The following is a 19,911-nucleotide window of genomic DNA, read 5'->3' as shown; positions in this document are numbered from 1 at the left end:
CCGCGAGCTCTCCAGAACTTTATGGGCGCAACGCCCGCGGAGATGTATAGACTTTTCTTCGGGTCACAAGAGATGTGTCCGGATTTAAACGAGGACGCAGGCCTAAGCTGCAATCGCCCGGATACTCAAGTAAGCAACCTTATGCCCGGACCTTCTATCTGTATAATTGTCATAAACTTGCCCCTAAAAGAGCCGTCCTTTTAAACAGGAGTGGATAGCGAAGGCAAAGCTGATCAGGTGTCCGGCTCCCCTTCCTGAAACCAGGCCGGATCCTGTGCTGGTCAGGATGCTGGAGATAATGCCTTTGGAGGGGGAGGACAAGGAAGCTATGGCCTCCTCAAAGGAGGCTTCTCCGAAGGGAGGAACCGACAATTCCTCTCCTAAGGGGAAGAAGAGAGCCGCCTCTGACGACCCGGAAACCATGACCTCGAAACGGGGGAGAAAATCCTCGTCAGAGGGTCCGACGCCGAGGAGTTCCTCGGCCGGACTACGCCCTCAAGGGGATTAGCCCTCCAGCGAGCCGTAAGTGGAGAAAAGATTTTCCTTTTGAGGGATGAGGGAAGTCCTTGATTTATATCTGAGAAGATTAACCAAACCTTTATCTTGTAGCTCGGACCTCAGCCCTTCTCAGCAGAGCTCGTCTTCGGGGGATCTCCTTCCGGAGATGATGGAGAGCGGGACGCCTCCCCCTACCATGCCGCCTAGCGAGGCAGGCAACCCTGAGGTGTTGTCGCGGAGGGTTTCTCCAAATCCGGCAGGGGCGGAAGGTGGCTATGCGGCCCCCCGAGGTTCTCCGCGTCCGGCCTTCGAAAGAGGTCATGGGACGAGCCCGGCACCGTCTGGTGCTCGGCCGAAGGAGCTAAAGATTCTGCTGGGGCGGGCTTCTATCTCAGAGGAGCACCGCGCATTGATGGGCACGGTGATTGAAAGGATTTCATCCGTAGAGAGAGGATTGTATGAGGCCGTCAAAAGTTTACTGACGGGTTTCGAGGTACATTAGATAATGTATACTTTTGTCAGTTGCGCATGAGTAAGATGCGCCCTGTATAGATAGTAGCCCCTGAGACTCTGCGCGTCGTCAAGAAATGACGGCACACGGAGGATCATAATCCTAGGTCTAAGATGTCGCCTATGAATGTAGGCGGCAGGGTGTCCGAAATCGAGCCGAACTGACGATTTTGCCGAACTAAAGCGGTAACTGGACATGGCAGATGCCGAGATCACGCTTGTCAATAAGCGGCTTGATGAGGCTCAAGGTATGTAATTCCTCGGGCGGCATCAGGTAAGAACAGTTTTATGCCTGTGTCTTACGATGTGTGTGCTTGACGCAGATGGTGCGGCCGCCGTGGAGAGTCTTAGGGCAGAACTTGCCCGAGCTAAAGAACAAGCCAGCGAAAGTAATGCGGCCACCAGGAAAGCCCTTGAAGAGCTGAGAGCTGAACAGGCTACTCATTGCCGAAGCAAGGAAGAGATGGCCGAGATGGCCGAAAAGTTAAAAAGCGCTACAGACCGTTGCAGACTTCTTGAAAAAGAAGACCAGGCGAAACAGACGGACTTAGAGAAGGTCGTTGCCAATGCCAAGGACGCGAGCACTGCGATGAGAGCTGCAAAGGAGGAGCTGCGTCAGGCCGAACAGATTGCGGCTGGAAAGCCCTTTATGCTGCGAAGGAAATTTTGTGATCCGAAGTTTGCTCCGTTGGACCGGATGTGGAGTGTGGAGGATACCTATCTGGACTTGGCAGCGAGTGCTGCTAATGCGACCGAACACTTTCGAGATCAGAAAGATCGCGAAGTGGAAAAGCTTTTCTGGTCGCAGTTTCACAATACAGAGTGTCCACTAGCAGTGGATGATCGTTTGGCTCAATGGGCCGAACTGAATAGGTTGTCTGGACTCGCCATGAAGTACGTCATGGGTCACCTGTGGCCGGGGAGATCGGAGCCGAAGAGTTATTTCAGCTTGGTGCAGCAATTCCTTGACGCGGTGCCGCGTATAAATGCAATGAAGAGGTCAGCATGCATAGAGGGCGCTAGGATGGCTCTTGCCCGTGTTAAGACATACTAGGCAGAGATGGAGACCACCGTTGTTGCGTCCCGAGATTCGGACAAAAGCCGAGTACCCTCCGAGCACTATTTTCAGGAAGTTCTTGAAGGTACTCGTGTAATAGAGACGCAGTGCCCGAAAGATGTTATGTTATGATAGCATATGTAATTATAAAGTAATGTTTTGATAAACTGTAGTGGCCTTTTTTATACTTGTGCCTCCAAGTATTGGGAACACCTCCTGTGCGGCCGTTTTAAGATATACATATATATATATAGAATCTGAAAGATGGCAGTCGTTGGCTTCAGCCCCCACGCACATAGTGCGGGGGTGCTTGCAGAAGACGCATTTTCACACTTAACCCAACGTCTTGGTCCTACAAAGGAGGTGATAGCGCAGCAGGCCAGGCAACCGGACTATAATGCTTTAACACTTTCACTTAGCCATAGGAGTTTGACATTGTCAAGTGCCTCCAAATACGGTCAGCGAGGATGGGATACGGACGATAAACCCTACGCTATAAACATGGCCAAGTGAGAGCATCACCCAATGAGAGCATCCCCTTTTATGGTGTCTCTCTTTGACTCACCCAATGAGAGCATCACCGCCAAGTGCCTCATGGCTAAAGCCACCAACAAGGTAACCCCCAACATCAAAACTACCATCATTAATCATCCTTCTTCGACGTATAGCATTGATGAACATGAGGGAGCTAATGTGGAGGCGAATGAGTTTGAGGCCTTTATGGGCAAAATTAAGGGTAAATCCAAGAAGCACTTTGTTGATCTCTTGGAACAAGTTGGTGAAGCCAATGACATGATCGAGGCTCACGAAGATACCATCACTAACATGGAAGGGCATAGTCGTGACTATGCCGAAGAGATTTCGGATCTTTCCAATGCTCTTGAGGAAGAGCGTGGTCTTCGTTTGGCTCTTGAGGAGTCACACAACGTTGATCATGCTAAGTTAAATAAAGATTATGATCATGTTCTCATTGTTTCTCATGTGCTAAACTCCGAGAAGGCCAAACTTGAGGTTGATCTTGCTAGACTCAAAGAGGAGTTTGATATACTTGACAAGGCTCACAAGGTCTTGAAGGGTGCTCATGCTAGCCTCAAAGAGTCTCATGATCAACTTCAAGTAAAGCTAACCAAGGAAAAGGTCACTTTTCCTCATATGATGTTAATTGAGAATGCAAATTCTACTAACCCATGTTGTGAGCATGTGCATCTTGTTGAGGAGAACGCTAAGCTAAAGGTGCAACTGGAGAAAGGTCTTGCGTCTTGCATACAAGGCGAGAAGAACCTCAACGATCTCTTGACCAACCAAAAAGGAGTTGTGGCCAAGGAAGGGATTGGGTACGTGCCCAAGTCCAAGAACAAGAAGAAGAATGACAAGGCCAAATGACCTCCTCCTCTCATGCAAACATTTGTGAAGGAGGGAGAAAGTGCTTCCAAGGAGAAGAAGAACAATGCGAAGGATAGCGGTGTCAAAAAGGGCAATGCCACCCCTTCCATCAAAGCCGGTGACTTTAATCCTTCTTATGTGTTATGTCGTGCTAGTGATGGGCATGTCTATGCCAAATTTGTTGGTTCTCCTCATGAGTACATTGAATGGTCTATTTGGGTTCCAAAGACCCTTGTTACTAACATCAAAGGACCCATTAGAAAATGGGTACCTAAAACCAAGCATTGATCTCTTGTAGGTGTTTGCTTCCGGTGGGGGATCATGGTTGCTCGATAGCGGAGCTACAAATCATATGACCGGAAGCAAGGACTTGGTGGTGGACGTGCACAAGATTCCATCTATGCCCACCAATGTCGAGTGGGGTGACGCCTCATCTTCTAAGGTATTGGGACTTGGCAAGGTAGTCATCTCTCATGATCTCACGATCAAGAAGGTCATACTTGTTGAGTCCTTTGCATACAATTTACTTTCCCTTCGTTAACTTGCAATCATGGGATTTGCCACTTTCTTTGATATTGATATCGTGGCCCACTTGTGGAGCAAGACTCTTAAAGTAGCCTTTGTTGGGCATGTCAAGAACGGTCTATATGTGATTAACTTCTCGGAGCGACCCACTAAGACCGCGACATGCCTAATGGCTAAAGTTGATGTGGGATGGCTTTGGCATCACCGTTTAGCCCATGTCAATATGAGATCTTTGCAAAGTCTTCTCAAGGGGGACCATGTCCGTGGACTAACGAATGTTAGTTTTGCTAAAGATCGTGCTTGCAGTGCTTGTATCGAAGGAAAGCTACATGAGAAGGCTCACTCTCCCACGACTATCATTTACTCAAAGAGGCCTTTGGAGCTCCTTCACTTGGATCTCTTTGGGCCTCCATCCTTCGATAGTCTTGGGGGTAGGAAGTATTGCTTGGTGATTGTTGATGACTACTCAAGATACACTTGGGTGTATTTCTTCAAGAGGAAGAGCGAGACCCAACAAACCGTCATTGACTTTGCAAATGAAGCACAACGTCAACACAATGCAAAGATCTTGATAATAAGAAGTGACAATGGCACCGAGTTCAAGAACTACACCTTGGATGAGTTTCTTAGTGATGAGGGGATCAAGCATCAATAATTCCGCACCTTACACCCCTCAACAAAACGGTGTTGCGGAGAGGAAGAACCAGACATTGATGGATGCGGCAAGGACCATGATGGCGGAGTTCAAGTCTCCATACAACTTTTGGGCCGAAGCCATCAACACCGCGTGTCATGCATCCAATCGGCTCTACCTCCGTAAGGGCTTGAATAAGACTCCATATGAGATACTCACTGGTAACAAGCCCAACCTCAAGTACTTTCGGGTGTTCGGGTGTAAGTGTTTCATTCTCAAGAAAGGTGTTCGGTTCTCTAAATTTGAGGCTAGAGCTTATGAGGGCATATTTGTTGGTTATGCTACAAACTCTCATGCTTACCGTGTCCTCAATAAATCCACGGGACTTATTGAGGAGACGTGTAACGTGGAGTTTGATGAGAATAATGGCTCCCAAGTGGAGCAAAGTGGCACTTGTGATGTAGGTGATGAAATTCCTCCTCAACCCATAAGAAGAATGGGAGTTGGTTTTATCCTACCCATTGAGGAACCCCTTGTGGCCGAAGGAGAAGGACAATGCTTCACTCAAGTGGAGCCATCACCAACCCATGGCCCACATGCTTCCGAAGAACACAGTGAAGGCCCTCATCCTCAAGAACAAGACCAAGGGCAAGATCACGCTCTAGACAGTGTTGACACACCAAGTGATGCCCAAGGTCAAGTTCTCTCCTCCGAGCAAGTTCAAGAACAATAACAAGCTCAAGACGACTCTCAAGATGATCAAGTGACCACTCCTCGTCTCACCCCCGAGGAGGAATTGGAGCATCGTGCTGCCAAGGTTGCTTCCAAGCTCTCCACCAAGGATCATATCATGATGAATGTGCTTGGAAGCTTAAGAAAGGGGGTAAGCACTCGTAGACAATTAGCAAACTATTGTGAACATCACGCGTTTGTCTCTTGTGTCGAACCCCACAAGGTCTATGAGGCGCTCGAAGATCCGGATTGGCTCAATGCCATGCATGAAGAACTCAACAACTTCGAGCGCAACAAAGTGTGGAGATTGGTGCCAAGACCGACGGGAAACCACAATGTCATTGGAACCAAGTGGATATTTAAGAACAAGCAAGATGCCCATGGGATTATCATTCGCAACAAGGCTCGCTTGGTAGCACAAGGCTACTCCCAAGTCGAGGGTATCGACTATGGTGAAACCTTTGCTCCAGTTGCTCGTCTTGAATCCATTTGCATGTTGATTGCATATGCTTCTCATCATAACTTTAAGTTGCAACAAATGGATGTGAAGAGAGATTTTCTTAATGGTCCTATTAATGAATTGGTTTATGTCAAGCAACCCCCCGGGTTCGAGGATCCCTACTTTCCCGATCATGTGTATCAACTCGATAAGGCACTCTATGGCCTTAAACAAGCCCCACGTGCGTGGTATGACCACATTACCGAGTTGTTACAAGACCATGGTTTTGAAGTTGGGCTAATCGACCACACTCTTTTTACTAAGAAGGTTAAAGGGGAGTTGTTTGTATGCCAATTATATGTTGATGATATTATCTTTGGTTCCCCTAACAAAGCTTTCAATGAGGAATTTGCCGCTCTCATGACCTCAAAGTTCGACATGTCTTCCATGGGAGAGTTGAAGTTCTTTCTAGGGTTTGAAGTGAAGCAAAGAAGAGAAGGAACCTTCATCAACCAAGCCAAATACACTCAAGACATGCTCAAGAGATTCAAGATAAGTGATGTCAAGCCGGCTTCCACTCCAATGCCCACCAAGTGCCAACTTGACATAGATCCCAATGGTAAAGCGGTGGATCAAAAGGTATATCGCTCCATGATAGGCTCCTTGCTTTACCTTTGTGCATCTAGACCGGATATCATGTTGAGTGTGGGAATTTGTGCACGGTTTCAAGCCGCACCTAAGGAAATTCACTATGTGGCGGTCAAACGAATCTTCCGATATTTGGCTCATACCCCAAACTTTGGCTTATGGTACCCAAGAGGAGCAAACTTCAAGCTTGTAGGGTATTCAGATTCTGATTGGGCGGGAGACAAAGTGGATAGGAAGTCCACTTACGGAAGGTGCCAATTCCTTGGTTGCTCTTTGGTAAGTTGGTCTTCCAAAAAGCAAAGTTGTGTGTCTCTCTCGTCCACCGAAGCGGAGTATGTAGCGGTCGGTAGTTGTTGTGCACAACTCTTATGGATGTGGCAAACTTTAAAGGATTACGGTGTCATTTGTGACAAAGTGCCTCTTTGGTGTGACAATGAAAGTGCCATCAAGATTTCTCTCAACCCGGTGCAACACTTCAAGATGAAGCATATTGAGATTCGGTATCACCTCATCCGGGATCACATTAGGCGAGGGCAGATCGAGCTCAACTACGTCAACACTCATGATAACCTTGCAGATATTTTCACAAAGCCGTTGGATGAAGCAAGATTTCGCGAGTTAAGGCATGAGCTAAATATCATTGATTCGAGCAATGGTGCTTGAACCCTTGCACACCCCACCATACTCAACTTGTTGTCTTGTTTAGACGTAGGCATGGACATAGGAGGAGTGTTGTTCTCTCAATGAACTCTCCCTCCCCCCCATTATGCATAAATTGATCAAGTCTTTCACATTAGCCATGTTTGATGGTACTTGTGCTTCAAAGACGAGTTTTGGTCATGGGCCCAAGGATAATTCTTCACGGTGCCATACCAATTGACTCAAACATAGGTGGCTCCAGCCACCGCCCTCTCTTTGGAGAGGTGGTGTCTCGTGGTTGTTTCATGTTGTCGTTTGCCTTTCTGCCTTCGTGTGTCGCGTGGTCTTGTGGTGTCGTGTTGCCTTGAAGTTTTCGTGTAAAGACCTCTTTTTCGTGTGCTTGAAACATGCAACTTCTTGAGCCCAGGGTACTACCGCGGCTTGCCACGGTACTACCGCGTTGAGAGGGCACGGTACTACCGTCCTGGAGAGCGGTACTACCGCTCAAGTGCGGTACTTCCGCCGAGTGGTACTACCGCGATGATGCACGGTACTACCGCGCCGTCGAGTGGGCGTGGGGGTTATGACTCGGGCAGGGGAGTTCCAACTCCCCATACCCATTCACTTGTCTCTCTCCCCACGTCTCTCTCTCTCTCGCTCAAGAACGGCGCCGGAGATCCTCGCCGGATGTCCATCTCCCGCCACTCTCCTCGGATTCCGACCAGTGGGATCGTTCCCCACCACTTCCTCTTGCCATGGAACAAGGTTTTTCCCCAAATCCCTCTCTTTCTTGGTTGTTCTTTCGCTTCTAGGTTTTTGGGGAGATGCATGTTGTTCTTGAGATTTTAGACCAAATCTGTGCACGAGTAGGATGTAGGAGAGTCGTGTTGTGTAGGCATTATACTTGATATGTTGTCATGTGATAGATTTGATCAACCGTAGTACCGCGGTGGTTTCGCGGGCTTTCTCAGATTTGAACTTGTTCGGATCTGACGCGGTGCGGTACTACCGTGTCTCGTGTGCGGTACTACCGCTCTTGTGAACTACCGCCCGTCAGGTGCGGTACTACCGCGCTAGCTGTGGCACTAAGATCCTACTACCACTCCCAGACTCGGTACTACCGTGACCTCACACGGTACTACCGCGACTAGGAGCGGTACTAAAATCTTAGTATCGCAGCACTTGGCAGTTCTACCGTTGGGGTCAAATCTCTCTCATGGCAATTATCATGTGTGCTTCCTACATGTTTCTTTTGCTTTGTTGTGGTCTTTGCGTTGATCCTTCTTGCTTGTCGTGTGTGTTTTGCGCTTTGTGTCTCAGGTGGTGGCTCTCGCCGTTCCAATCCCAGTCGTGACACTGGCTCCAAGCGACTGCGCAATCCTCAAGATGAAGCACCAGAGGGCTCCAGTGCCCCCAAGTGCAATGTCAAGACCACTGCCAGCAAGCAAAAGGAACCTGCTAAGGGCATGGATGAGATTCCCCTCAATGAGTATGTCGAACCCCGGAAGATCAACCCGTATGTGAATCCTCATGCTGTCCTTAGAGGCACTGAGTTGTTTTGGACCAAGCAGCAGGCTCTCATTTATCTGGATGTGATCAAGAACAAGCAGAATACCTTCGTGGATGTCAAGTGGATAGACATGAATCCCATGAGGAAGGACAAGTTTCGTGACTATTTTGGAGAAGCTCTGGACTTGGTGGAGCAGTTTGCTATTGAGCCTGTGATCTCCTTTCACCTTGACTATGACCCTGAGCTTATCTGTCAGTTCTTTGCCTCAGTTCACTTTCACCCCGGGGATGAGCGGAGGATGACCTGGATGACCAACGGTCGTCAGCTGTCTGCTACATGGAAGGAGTCCATGGATCTGCTCCACATTCCTGATGACGGGCTTCACACACCCGTTGGTGTTCGCCCCCACGCCAACTCTGAGTCTGCTAACAAGAACTTGCTCCACCCGTAATATGTTGAGAAGGTGCTTCCCAGTGGCAAGTCGACTTGGGTGGTGAACTCTTTTCAGGATATCATGCATCGCATCTTCCGCAACACTATGTTCCCTTGCATTGGCGAAAAGGACAAGGTTCATTCCTATCTGGTGGACATGTTGCTCTTGTGCGTGGAGGCACGTTCGTCCCAGACTCAGCCACTTGATGTCTCACACATCATGTGGTGTGAGCTTCGGTTTGCGGTGTACACCCGTAAGGTACCTATCTATGGACCATACATGTTTCTGCTGCTCTCCTCGACTTGGGAGAAGATGTACCCTGGTGATGAGTTCCTTGCTCCAGACTGGATTCGGCATGAGTCCATCAGTCTCCGCGTCAAGCCCAACTAGGCCAACACTACTACCCGTGATGAGGCGTCTGCTGCTAGGAGCTCTGTTGGTGAGGAGGAGGCTGGTGCAGAGAATGTTGCTGAGGACCGTGCTGCTAGGTCTTTGTCGGATTTCGGGTTTCGGCAGACCCTTGAGGTTCGAACACTGGGGTGCGCGCGGAGATTTCACCTTCTACCTACCTGCACCCCTTTGCCTCACTAAGATCTAAGCTATGGAAAGAACAGTACAAGAGACACAGGGTTTATACTGGTTCGGGCCACCGTTGTGGTGTAATACCCTACTCTAGTGTGTGGTGTGGTGGATTGCCTCTTGGGCTGATGATGATGAGCAATACAAGGAAGAACAACCTCGCGAGGGTCTGTTCTTGGTTGGGGCGACGAACTGCTAGGAGGAGTTCAGTCACCCTTCTCTCTCTCTCTCTCTTCTCCGATTTCCCCCCCTGCTACCCTGGGGGTGGCTAGTCCTATTTATAGGCAAAGGCCCTAGGCCTCTTCCCAAATATTGAGCGGGAAGGGCGCCAACAATTGGCCATTTTGAAGGGGGACATCTGGTACACTTATCCTGACTAAAGTTGGTCCTCGCCTGCCAAAGGCTCTGGTGGTGACGATGGCTTGGGCTCCACAATGACTTCCTTCCTGCCGTTGGGCTGGTCTTGGTCTCATTGCACCGAAACGGGTGCCTTTGCTTGATGCTCTCGCCTGTGCTTGCTCCCTTTGCACCAAAGAGGAAAGGAGGACACTGCGCGGGCTGACGCCCGCCTGGCACCCTTGGTCGTCATGGCTTGCGTCACGGGCACATCGTGAGGTACCCCGCCTTGATCTCTTCGCCTCCTTGCGAGAAAGCCTGAAGAGGCCGTGCCTGAGGAAGCTCTGTGTCGTCCACCCCGCGAGGCTTGACCCCTCGCGAGGGTCTTGGGTCTGTGTTGATGAAGATGGGCCGTGCTGGGCCCCTCCTCGAGCCACGCCGCAGGCCGCAGGCAGGCAAGTCTGGGGACCCCCGTTCCCAGAACGCCGACAGTAGCCCCCGGGCCCAAGGCGCGCCCGGACTTGGCCATGCAGGGAGGCGAAAGGGCAAGTGCGAAGCGCCGCGGGCCCTAACAGCCTGCGGCCTTGGGCGCCGCATGGCGGTTGATTGGACGTTGGCGTCTCCACTTCCCCATGGCGCCTCGGCAACTGCACGGATTGGACAAGTCCCTGCATGCAAAGCGGGTCATGATTACCTGCGATCATGGGGGCCGACGGTTGGCCCTCGCCGGTTATAAGTACGGATCGGCGCGCGCCCTTCCAGTTCATTCCCCCTTGCTCCTCCTTCTTCATCATGGCCCCGTCGAGGAGGTTCTCGGCCGCAGAGAAGGGGAAGGCTCGCCAGGTTGAGCCTGCCTCTCCCCCGCCCAAGCATGGCCGAGGGCGCCCTCGCAAACATCCTGTGGCCACCACGGCAGCTCCCCGCGGCCGTGCAGACGATTTCCAGCATGGTGACGGGCGGACTGCTGCGGCCGGGGGGCGCTTCGGTCGTGCATCCCCCTAGGCCGTGCTTTCGCGCTGTAGAGGTGCTGCCGGAGTTTGTTGTGTGGTCGGCGGAGCCGACTAGCACCCGGCTTCAACTTCCTCGCTTCCTCCTCGGCGAGCTCCCGGCCGGCGCCCCGGGCGGCCTCTGGCTTCAGGCAGACGGCTGCTGCAGCCGGGCCTCATGGGCTTCACTGGAGGTCTCCGCAGCCGGGAGCCTGGCCTTGACCTGCGGTTGGCAGACGTTTGCCCGCGCGCGTGGCCTGAGCCGTCGGTGCACCTTGCACTTCAAGTTTGACGGCGATGCCACCCTCTACGTGAGGGTGTTTGGGGAAGATGGTCGCCGCGCAGGGTGCTGCCCTGAGGACGACGACCACGGCCGGGAACCCATCCCCGGAGATGATGGAGAGGACAGCACTCGCGTGATTGGCGGCGCTCAGGGTTCCCCAAGCTTCACCGGTTCTTCTTCAGGCGGCGACTCTTCTAGCGATGGCCGTGGTCAGCCTCCACGCCGTCGTACCTGCTTGGGAGGTGATAGCGTGTCTGCCCGCCGTCGCGCTTCGGTGAAGCACGAGAGGGAGTCTGCCTGAGCCCCGGAGGCAGCTCGAGCCTTCCCTGCAGGCCGGTGTGAGGCGAGCTGCCCCTGATTTGTTCTTTCTTTTCCTTTTTCCTGCGTAAAAAGACAGTAGCGTGGAGCCCCGCAGGGGCGTGTTTGGGTTATTGCTGTTAATCATCGCTTTGCTTCCATTATCGTGCCTTCCAGCTACGTGCCCGCGCGTGGATAGTTCCCGGCCCCAGTCGTGGGGGGGCGACCGGCCCAGGCCCTGTGTTCGTGTCGCGGTGCCCATGGGGCACGGACTGGAGGGGTGCTCCTGTAATGGACCCAGGTCGCGAAACCTTTGAACAACTTGGACAGGAACACTCGCGAGGGCACTCGGCTGCCCCCCTCGCGAGGCCTTGCATAAGAGAAATCGAGGCAGGAGAGTGAAAAAGTCAAAGAACCACGAGCCAAAGACGGCAACAGCTTCAATAAAACTTCGAATGAGAATGAACAAGCCAACTGCGGAAAGCAAATGAAAAAGCCGCGTCCGGCACCTAATCTAGTCTTCGACGTCTTCTCACCAGCGCGGAGCTAAGTGCTGCCACTGGGCGTGGGAGGGAGCCCCAGGGCCTGAGGCCGGTGCTCCTGAGACTCCGGGGCGTGTACAGCCCCAACTCATTATTACGTGAGAGTGTCACGGGCGGCGAGCTTCACAGCCGTTGGCCTTCTTCACAGGCTCCGGGCCTTTCTTGGGGGAAGCAGGCTTCACGGGCGTTTGCCCTCTTCACAGGCTCTGGGCCCTTTCCAAAACGCGACAGCTTCATAGGCATTCGCCTTCTTCACAGGCTCTGGGCCTTTTCCAAAACGCGACAGCTTCATAGGCATTCGCCTACTTCACAGGCTCTGGGCCTTTTCCAAAACGCGACAGCTTCACAGGCATTCGCCTTCTTCACAGGCTCTGGGCCTTTTCCAAAATGTGACAGCTTCACAGGCATTCGCCTTCTTCACAGGCTCTGGGCCTTTTCCAAAACGCGACAGCTTCACAGGCATTCGCCTTCTTCACAGGCTCTGGGCCTTTTTAGGGGTAGAACCTCCGGAGGTGCTGGATGTTCCATGCGATCTGGACCGGCACCCCCTCCTGAGTCTCCAAGCGCGCGGAGCCGGGCCTGGAAACATGAACAACCTTGAACGGGCCCTCCCACATGGGAGAGAGCTTGTGCAGTCCCTCCCTGGAGAGAACCCGCTTGAGCACGAGGTCTCCTACCTCGAGAGTTCTGGGGCAGATTTGCGTGTTTGCGAGTCGTGTGTCGTGCTTGGTGTGTTTGCTTTGTCATTCGAACCTCATTTGCCTTTGTTTGGTTTGTGCCTTCGAGACTTACCCTACATATGGTGTAAGACATATGCTCTCTATTCTATCTTAGTTAACTTATGGTTGTGCTATCTTGTCTAGTGTTAGCCTTTCTATTGCTACATATGCCTTGTCTCTATAATATAGGGGGAGCATTGATCCTAGTATGTGTGCCATGCAGTCCAAAGCACCCATCTAGTTGGCACACATCTAGGGGGAGCCCGTCTATATTCTAGAGAGGAGGGGTTTGCTTTTGCTTAATATTATTTCCCTTGTGCAAATCCTGTATTGTCATCAATCCACAAAAAAGGGGGAGATTGTAAGGGCATATTTATCCCTAAGGTGTTTTGGTGATTGATGACAATGCGTTTGCGTTTAATCGTGTGCCTTGAGTATTCCAGACGTTTCATCGCTAGGCACAAGACGGCTTGGTGCCCCTCGAAGACTGTTGAAGACGGTGTCTTTTCAATGTTTCTTTTTGGTGGATTTGAGTCGTAGGAAAGCCGTACTATTAAGAGGGGGTCCGCGTCGGAAAGGTTTGGGTGGAATCATCACGTACACGTTTCTTCCTAGTCTCCTCCTTTCCCTTGCACCTTGGAGCATCATCCGTTGTTTTCTCTTCACCCTGTTCTGGCTGCTCTATTGGCTTGCGGTAGTACTGCTCCCAGGTGAGCGGTAGTACCGTAGGCACCAGCGGTAGTACCGTGCTATGGCGCGGTAGTACCGTGGGTCCCCACGGTACTACCGCTCCTCTGGAGCCGCACTTCCGTGGCCCCCGGGCCAAGTACCGCTCCCTCGCGGTAGTAGGGGCGGATGAAATTTTTTACATCCGCGCTACCACGGTAGTACCGCAACCCTTCCGCGGTAGTACCGTGCTTAGCTGCCAGGCGGTAGTACCGCCTCTCTACGGTAGTACTGTGTCGGGTTTTTGCTTCTTCCGTTTACCAGCGGAAGTAGGCATGGATGTATCCTTATCCGTGCTCTTCCCAGGCTAGGGGTTTCGTGCCTCGCGGTAGTACCGCAAGGGGGAGCGGTAGTACCACGCCACGGCAGTACCGCCCTCAGCACTTGTGCTACAGGTCTGCCCTAGCTGTTGCGGGTGCTGCAGTACTACCGTGGGCCTGCACGGTAGTACCGCGTGGCCTTGCGGTAGTACCGCTTGGCAGCAAGCGGAAGTACCGCGTGGACCTGCGGTAGTACCGCTGGTCTGGAGCGGTAGTACTGATGGTCGCGGGCTGGTTGGTGGATAACAGTTGGATCTTTGTCCTAAGCTATAAAAGGGGTGTCTTCTTCCTCAAGTTGACTATCTCTTCCAACCCTAAGCTCCATTGTTGCTCTAAGCTCCATTTTCGCCCGATCTCACTCCCTAGCCAATCAAACTTGTTGATTTGCTCGGGAGTGTTCAGAAGGCCCCGATCTACACTTCCACCAAGAGAAATTTGCTTCCCCCACTAATCCCTTGCGGATCTTCTTACTCTTGTGTGTTTGAGCATCCTAGACGGTTGAGGTCACCGCGGAGCCATAGTCCATTGTGGTGAAGCTTCGTGGTGTCGTTGGGAGCCTCCAATTGAGTTGTGGAGATTGCCCCAACCTTGTTTGTAAAGGTTCGGTCGCCGCCTCCAAGGGCACCAATAGTGGAATCACGGCATCTCGCATTGTGTGAGGGCATGAGGAGAATACGGTGGCCCTAGTGGCTTCTTGGGGAGCATTGTGCCTCCACACCGCTCCAACGGAGACGTAATTCCCCTCAAAGGGAAGGAACTTCGGTAACACATCCTTGTCTCCACCGGCTCCACTCTTGGTTATGTCGTGCCTTTACTTGTGCAAGCTTATTTGTGCTATATCCCTTGCTTGCTTGTGTTCCTATCTTTGTTGCATCATATAGGTTGCCCACCTAGTTGCATATATAGACAACCTACTTTGATGCAAAGTTTAAATTGTTAAACAAAAGCTAAAAATTGTTAGTTGCCTATTCACCCCCCCCCCCTCTAGTCAACCATATCGATCCTTTCAGGTGCCTTTTCCTTCGAGCTTTGGCTCGATGAGCCCCTCAAAAGTCTCCTCATCATTTTCTGAAAAATTCTGAAATTTTTAGTAGCTTCAAAATAAAAGTAAACCAAACTCAATAATATTGATAGCAATTACTCCTACAAGTGCCTAGAGCCTATATCATGCATCAAAACTACTTGGAACCATATAAATTTGACATGCAAGCTCAAGACCGGGTCACCTAAGCAGCAAAAATTTGCAATGAACAAAGCACTAGAACAAAAACTAATTGGACCAATGGAGAAGTCACATACCAAGGAACAATCCCCCCAAGCAGTTTTGTGAGAGGTGCTTTGAGCAAGGAGATCAAAAATGGCAGCAAGATGAGCTAGAACTCGTGCTTGAGCTGGACATTCGTGTTTGTGGGAGAAAGGAGTGTGTGGGTGCAGGAATAAATGGAGGAGGGCCACCGTGGGCCCATGAGGCAGGGGGCACGCCTAGGGGGGTAGGCCATGCCCTCCACCCTCGTGGGCAGGTGGTTGACCCCCCCCCTGCTGTGTTCTCAGTGCCAAATATTCTCAAATATTCTGGAAAAAATCATATTTAAATTTCAGGGCATTTGGAGAACTTTTATTTTGGGGGTATTTTTATATTGCATGGATAATCAGATAACAGACAAAAAATATTTATTTTATTTTATTTAATATAAATAACAGAAAGTAAAAGTGGGGTACACAAGGTTGTGCCTTCTAATTTCATCCATCTCATGATCATCAAAAGGAATCCACTAACAAGGTTGATCAGTTAACGAACTCATTGCGAATAACATGGAACCGGAGAAATCTCGAATAACACTATGTTACCTCAACGGGGATATGCACATCCCCAATAATAATAATATCATATTTCTTTTTGACAGTAGGAAGAGGAAATTCAAAACCTCCAAATATAATCGATGGAATTTTTCCAATAGAATTGATACTGTGAACTTGAGGTTGTTTCCTCGGAAAGTGTACGTATGCTCATTGCCATTAACATGAAAAGTGGCATTGCCTTTAGTGCAATCAATAACAGCCCCTGCAGTATTCAAAAAGGGTCTTCCAAGAATAATGGACATACTATCGTCCTCGGGAATATCAAGAATAACAAAGTCCGTTAAAATAGTAACGTTTGCAACTACAACAGGCACATCCTCACAAATACCGACAGGTATTGCAGTTGATTTATCAGCCATTTGCAAAGATATTTCAGTAGGTGTCAACTTATTCAAATCAAGTCTACGAAGAGAGAGGCATAACACTAACACCGGCTCCAAGATCACATAAAGCATTTTTAACATAGTTTCTTTTAATAGAGCATGGTATAGTGGGTACACCTGGATCTCCAAGTTTCTTTGGTATTCCACCCTTAAAAGTGTAATTAGCAAGCATGGTGGAAATTTCAGCTTCCGGTATCTTTCTTTTATTTGTAACAATATCTTTCATATACTTAGTGTAAGGATTCATTTTAAGCATATCAGTTAATCGCATACACAAAAAGATAGGTCTAATCATTTCAGCAAAGCGCTCAAAATCCTCATCATCCTTTTTCTTGGATGGTTTGGGAGGAAAAGGCATGGGTTTATGAACCCATGGTTCTCTTTCTTTGCCATGTTTCCTAGCAACAAAGTCTTTCTTATCATAACGTTGATTATTTGATTGTGGGTTATCAAGATCAACAGCAGGTTCAATTTCTATATCATTATCATTACTAGGTTGAGCATCATCATGAACATTATTATTAGCATTATAACTAGTTTCAGGTTCATTACCAAATTGTGTTTCAGCATCAGAAATAGAAATGTCATTTGGATTCTCAGGTGTTTCAGTAATAGGTTCACTAGAAGCATGCAAAGTCCTATCATTTTTCTTTTTCTTCCCTTTAGAAGGACTAGGTGCATCTATATTATTTCTCTGAGAATCTTGCTCAATTCTCTTAGGGTGGCCTTCAGGATACAAAGGTTCCTGAGTCATTCTACCTGTTCTAGTTGCCACTCTAACAGCATTATCATTATCTTTACTATTCAATTCATTGAGCAAATCATTTTGAGCTTCAAGTACTTGTTCTACTTGAGTGGTAACCATGAAAGCATGTTTACTAATAAGTTTAAGTTCACCTTTGACATTAGCCATATAATCACCCAAGTGTTCTAGCATATTTGAATTGTATTTCAATTGTCTACCAAAATAGGCATTAAAGTCTTCTTGCTTAGCCATAAATTTATCAAACTCATCTAAACATGGGCTAGCAAATTTAGTAAATGGGATTTCACCTTTATCATATCTATAGAGAGAATTTACCTTTACTACCTGTGTCGGGTTATCAAGACCATGAGTTTCTTCAATATGTAAGGGATTAAGATCATATGTTTCTTCAACAGGCGGTAAATTAAGACTGTGTATTTCTTCAATAGGATGTAAATTCTTAACATCTTCAGCTTTAATACCTTTTTCTTTCATAGATTTCTTTGCCTCTTGCATATCTTCGGGACTGAGAAATAGAATACCCCTCTTCTTCGGAGTTGGTTTAGGAATAGGCTCAGGAATTGGCTCCGGAGGTGTCCAATTATTTTCATTTGTCAACATATTATTCAATAGAATTTCAGCTTCATCCGGCATTCTTTCCCTGGAAACAGAACCAGCACAACTATCCAGGTAATCTCTGGAGGCATCGGTTAGTCCATTATAAAAGATATCAAGTATTTCATTTTTCTTAAGAGGATGATCAGGCAAAGCATTAAGTAATTGGACAAGCCTCCCCCAAGCTTGTGGGAGACTTTCTTCTTCAATTTGCACAAAATTATATATATCCCTTAAAGCAGCTTGTTTCTTATGAGCAGGGAAATATTTAGCAGAGAAGTAATAAATCATATCCTAGGGACTACGCACACAACCAGGATCAAGAGAATTAAACCATATCTTAGCATCACCCTTTAATGAGAACGGAAATATTTAAAGGATGTAAAAGTAACGAGTTCTCTCATCATTAGTGAACAGGGTAGCTATATCATTTAATTTAGTAAGATGTGCCACAACAGTTTCAGATTCATAGCCATGAAAAGGATCGGATTCAACCAAAGTAATTATATCAGGATCAACAGAGAATTCATAATCCTTATCGGTAACACAAATAGGTGAAGTAGCAAAAGCAGGGTCAGGTTTCATTCTAGCATTTAGAGATTGCTTGTTCCATTTAGGTAATAACCTCTTTAGTTTGTTTCTATCTTTGCAAGCTAAAATAGCTAAAGAAGCTTCTTGTTCATCAAGAAATTTACCAAGTGGCACAGTAGTATCAAGCATAGAAGTAGTTTCATCATAAGTATCATGCATAGCAGAAGTGGCATCATCAATAACATGCGACATATCAGAACGAATAGCAGAAGCAGGTATAGGTGTCGCAAGCTTACTCAAAACAGAAGGTCAATCAAGTGCAGAGCCAGATGGCAGTTCCTTACCACCCCTCGTAGTTGAGGGATAAATCTTGGTTCTTAGATCTTTCAAGTTCTTCATAATGATAAGCAGATATATATCCCAAGTGACTCAAAGAATAGAGCTATGCTCCCCGGCAACGGCGCCAGAAAATGGTCTTGATAACCCACAAGTGTAGGGGATTGCAACAGTTTTCGAGGGTAGAGTATTCAACCCAAATTTATTGATTCGACACAAGGGGAGCCAAAGAATATTCTCAAGTATTAGCAGCTGAGTTGTCAATTCAACACACCTAGAAACTTAATATCTACAGCAAAGTATTTAGTAGCAAAGTAATATGATAGTAGTGGTAACGGTAGCAAAAGGTAACAGTAGTAAAAGTAATGTTTTTGGTATTTTGTAGTGATGATAGCAATAGCAATAGAAAAGTAAATAAGCGAAGAACAATATATGGAAAGCTCGTAGGCAATGGATCGGTGATGGAGAATTAAGCCGGATGCGGTTCACCATGTAACAGTCATAACCTAGGGTGACACAGAACTAGCTCCAGTTCGTTGATATAATGTAGGCATGTATTCCGAACATAGTCATACGTGCTTATGGAAAAGAACTTGCATGACATCTTTTGTCCTACCCTCTCGTGGCAGCGGGGTCCTTACGGAAACTAAGGGATATTAAGGCCTCCTTTTAATAGAGAACCGAAACAAAGCATTAACACATAGTGAATACATGAACTCCTCAAACTACGGTCATCACCGGTAAGTATCCCGATTATTGTCACTTCGGGGTTAACGGATCATAACACATAATAGGTGACTATAGACTTGCAAGATAGGATCAAGAACACTCATATATTGATGAAAACATAATAGGTTCATATCTGAAATCATGGCACTCGGGCCCTAGTGACAAGCATTAAGCATAGCAAAGTCATAGCAACATCAATCTCAGAACATAGTGGATACTAGGGATCAAACCCTAACAAAACTAACTCGATTACATGATAGATCCCATCCAACCCATCACCGTCCAGCAAGACTACGATGGAATTACTCACGCACGGCGGTGAGCATCATGAAATTGGTGATGGAGGATGGTTGATGATGACGATGGCGACGGATTTCCCTCTCTGGAGCCCCTAACAGACTCCAGATCTGCCCTCCCGAGAGGTTTTTGGGCTTGGCGGCTGAGGGAGTCCTGGATTAGGGGGTCTCCGGATAGCCGGACTATATCCTCCAGTTTATATAGACACCGGAGACCCCCTAATCCAGGACTCCCTCAGTAGCCCCTGAACCAGGCTTCAATGACGATGAGTCCGGCGTGCAGTGTTGTCTTCGGCATTGCAAGGCGGGTTCCTCCTCCGAACACATCACAGAAGAATTTGAATACAAGGATAGTGTCCGACCCTGCAAAATAAGTTCCACATACCACCGTAGAGAGAATAATATTTCCACAAATCTTAATCTGCTGACACGTTTTGGCTACATGACATCATGCCATGGCTCGGTGATTATTCGAACCATTTTCTTCAACCAGCTCCACACATAACGCGAGGCGGTTTCTTGACACGTCTTGTCAAAGTAGAGATCGTGTTCCCCTAATTACAGGATTCTCATCAATACGGTCGTGGGTAACCCAACCGTGTCTAGCACTCCTAGATTAT

Source organism: Triticum urartu, chromosome 7 (assembly GCF_003073215.2).
Source record: "Triticum urartu cultivar G1812 chromosome 7, Tu2.1, whole genome shotgun sequence".
Taxonomy (NCBI): Eukaryota; Viridiplantae; Streptophyta; class Magnoliopsida; order Poales; family Poaceae; genus Triticum; species Triticum urartu.
Note: the sequence above shows the minus strand (reverse complement) of the source record.